Raw genomic sequence first — 3,719 nt, 5'->3', positions numbered from 1 at the left:
GAAATTGGGTAGGCGAAGGTGCACAAGCAACAGGGATGACCACAAGCTTGAGAATACTGTCAAGTAAAGCCGATTCAAACACTTGGGAGAGCTTCACAATGAGTCAAATGAAGCCGGAGTCAGCGCATCAAGAGTCACCACACTCAGACATCTTCAAGAAAAGGACTACCAAGCCACTTCTGAAACAGAAACAATGTCAGAAGCATCTTACCTGGGCTAAGGAGAAAAAGAACTGGACAGTGAACAGTGGTCGAAAGTCCTCTTTTCAGATAAAAGTAAATTTTGCATTTCATGTTGAAATCATGGTCCCAGAGTCTGAAGGAAGACTGGAGAGGCACAGAATCCAAGCTGCTTGAAGTCTAGTGGGAATTTTCTGAAGTTAGTAATGATTTGGGGGGCCGTGACGTCTGCTGGTGTTGGTCCATTGTGTTTTATCAAGTGCAAAGTCAATACAGCCATCTTCCAGGAGATTTTGGAGCACTTTATGCTTCCATCTGCTGACAAGCTTTATGGAGATGCTGATTTCCTTTTCCAGCAGGACTTTAGCACCTGCCCACAGTGCAAAAACCACTTCCAAGTGGTTTGCTGACCATGATATTACTGTGTTTTATTGGCCAGCCAACATGCCTGACCCCGGAATCTATGGGATACTTTCAAGAGAAAGATGAGAAACAGTCGATCCAACAATATACAGATGATCTGAAGGCTCAATAGTGCCTCAGCAGTGCCACAGGCTGATCACTTCCATGCCACACTTCACTGATGCTGTAATTTGTGCTAGGAGCAAGTCGTTTGCTGTAATATGTGCTGCCGACCAAGTATTGAGTGCACAAATGAACATACTTTAAAGAACTTGAACTTTTCTGTTTTGAAAATCCTTTTTTTGATTGTTCTTAGAAAATATTCTAATATTTTGAGATACTGGATTTTGGACTTTCATGAGCTGTATGCTCTAATCACCAAAATAAAAAAAAAATAAAAAAAACTTTTGAAATGTTTTACTTTACATGTAGGGAATCTAGAATATATGAAAGTTTCATTTTTAAAAATAATTTACAATAAAAAAATGAACTTTTTCACGATGTTCTAATTATATGACCAGCACCTGTAGCTCTGACTTGAGTTACTAGAGGCCTTTTAGCTCTCATTGTTGCACTTCCTCCGTAGAAGGGCCCGGATCTCTGCCACCTCGGTGTTGGGGAATCGCTCCCTCACTGCATCTGTGAAAACAGGAAAGAGACATGGGGATGAATTAAAACAGGATAGACAATGTATAACATTGAAATACAATCATTGATTATAATGGATTTGTCAATCAATCATCACAATGGATTTGGATTCATAACTATGATATTACTGTACCTAAAATTGCGTTGGTTTTTTCTGGCTCCAGCTGCTCCTTCAGCTCGCCTTTATTTCCTTTCCCTGTGAGGGTTGCCTATAAATGCAATATGTCACTTGTGGTCACAGTATTGGTACCTGCACCAATTTGCCAGAGGCCTTGTAGTTATATCCGTACCAGGGCTGGGATGAACAAAGTTTCACGTGGAGCATTCTGAGATATTATTTTTTTTTTTAAATTACCGCGGAGTGTAAGTTATGCTAAAAAATAAACTGCCGGGATAATCACACAGCGCTTGCCGTAGGCTACACGTCCAATAATGACATGTCCGATTCGCGAACTAATGACTCATTTGAACTGATTCACTTAAATGAATGGTTAAAACAACTGATCTGTCCAACACTGAACTCATGAGATGTCTGAATCGGTGTATAACAAATCGGTACACTTTACCATAATGTTCCATTTATTAAATTCTAGTTACCTACATTAGTATTTTTTTTTTTAAGAAAAAGGTGAGTGGCAGAGTGTATTACTACTATACATTGTTGTTATTTTTATGTGAATGAAGAATTAAAAGATGCACTTTTTTCAGTAAGCTATGCGTTTTCAACAAATGTTAAATTCTGTTGGTTCAGGAAGGACACCATGACAGGCTGCTGGCTCCCACTGTCGCTGTTAATTTTTATTGATTTTTTGTTGGAAAAGCACTCTCTGTGTTAGCTTAAAGCCCTCAAGTTTACATTGGTTACTGTATTCTTTCAATTGCTCTAAACAAGTATTTTGGGTGACCTTTTTTTTTATTGAATGCTAGACATCAATTTGTTGTTATTTTCTTCTGAAAGAAGAATTACAAGATGCACTTTTTTTTTAGTAAGCTATGTGTTTAAGGCTTCAAAGTTTTATCGAACGCTACCGCTGACTAAGAATGCATTACTTTGCACTTGTATAGTCTTTTATTTTGGACTTTTTATAAATTGGTATTAGTCAATTAATGGGGAGATTATCGATAATCGAATCAAACCGAAATAGAATCGGAGTGAAAAAAAACAAAATCAAAAAAAGAGTCGTTAGATTAATCGATGCACCGAAAAATAATCGCTAAATTAATCGTTAAAAAAATATATCGTTTATCCCAGCCCTAATCCGTACCAACCCACTGTCACTTTTACCATAGGCTATTGCTTAATCAGTGAAATTCAAACAAGAAGTATTAACAGTAATCAATGACGGCAAAAATGGCAGAGTTAAGTGGATTTTCAAATTTGTAATCTGGGAAGTCAGGTCTGTATTCCAAGACATAACGTGAACATGCATGTTCTTCAAATGAAAGGGTTAGTTCACCCAAATAGCAAAATTATGTCATTAATAACTTACCCTCATGTTGTTCCAAACCCGTAAGACCTCCGTTTATCTTTGGAACAAAGTTTAAGATATTTTAGATTTAGTCCGAGAGCTCTAAAGGTACGAAAAACATCATCAAAGTAGTCCATGTGACATCAGAGGGTCAGTTAGAATTTTTTGAAGCATCGAAAATACATTTTGGTCCAAAAATAGCAAAAACTACGACTTTATTCAGCATTGTCTTCTTTTCCGTGTCTGTTGTGAGAGAGAGTTCAAAACAAAGCAGTTTGTGATATCCGGTTCGCGAACGAATCATTCGATGTAACCGGATCTTTTTGAACCAGTTCACCAAATCGAACTGAATCGTTTTAAACGGTTCGCGTCTCCAATACGCATTAATCCACAAATGACTTAAGCTGTTAATTTTTTTAATGTGGCTGACACTCCCTCTGAGTTCAAACAAACCAATATCCCCGAGTAATTCATGTACTCAGTACACTGACTGAACTGCTGTGAAGAGAGAACTGAAGATGAACACCGAGCCGAGCCAGATAACGAACAACAGACTGACTCTAAGATTACACTACAGATGAAGTGAAATCAGTGTACACTTTAATAAATTATACTTTGTATTACAAATAAGCGTACTTACTAAAAGTACACTAAATTACCACTATACATTTTTGTATTTTAACATATTTTATAAGAGTACTCTGATATGCCACTAAAAATACACTTATTTTAGAGTGTACTGTATAAAGTGTACAGAAGTCACACTTCTAATGAAGTGAGAACATAGTACACTTTTAAAAAAAGTATACTAACAATTAATTTCCAAAAAATATACTTCCCATAAGTACACTGAATTGCCACTCTAAGTGTGTCAAATTTAATACACTTAAAAAAAAAAAAAACTTCAATTCAATTTAAAATACATTAACAACAAAGTACACTTTCAAAAAGTACATTTAAAAAATAATTTGATTACTGATAAATTAGTATACTTACTGTTTGGACTATTAAGTTGAACTTA

At 36.1% G+C, this 3,719-nt stretch overlaps 1 long non-coding RNA gene across 1 annotated transcript; it reads right to left on the bottom strand.

Annotated features, from left to right (window-relative positions):
• Positions 1-1,018: 1,018 nt before the first annotated feature.
• Positions 1,019-2,777, bottom strand: LOC125253612. Its single transcript, XR_007181484.1, has 3 exons — positions 2,720-2,777; positions 1,363-1,438; positions 1,019-1,220 (listed from the first exon to the last, which is right to left on the bottom strand). It is a non-coding gene; the product is annotated as an uncharacterized LOC125253612 (long non-coding RNA).
• Positions 2,778-3,719: the final 942 nt, after the last annotated feature.

This window comes from Megalobrama amblycephala, linkage group LG18 (genome assembly GCF_018812025.1).
Source record: "Megalobrama amblycephala isolate DHTTF-2021 linkage group LG18, ASM1881202v1, whole genome shotgun sequence".
NCBI classification, from domain to species: domain Eukaryota; kingdom Metazoa; phylum Chordata; class Actinopteri; order Cypriniformes; family Xenocyprididae; genus Megalobrama; species Megalobrama amblycephala.
The sequence above is the reverse complement of the archived record's forward strand: the minus strand, read 5'-3'. Positions and strand labels throughout refer to the sequence as shown.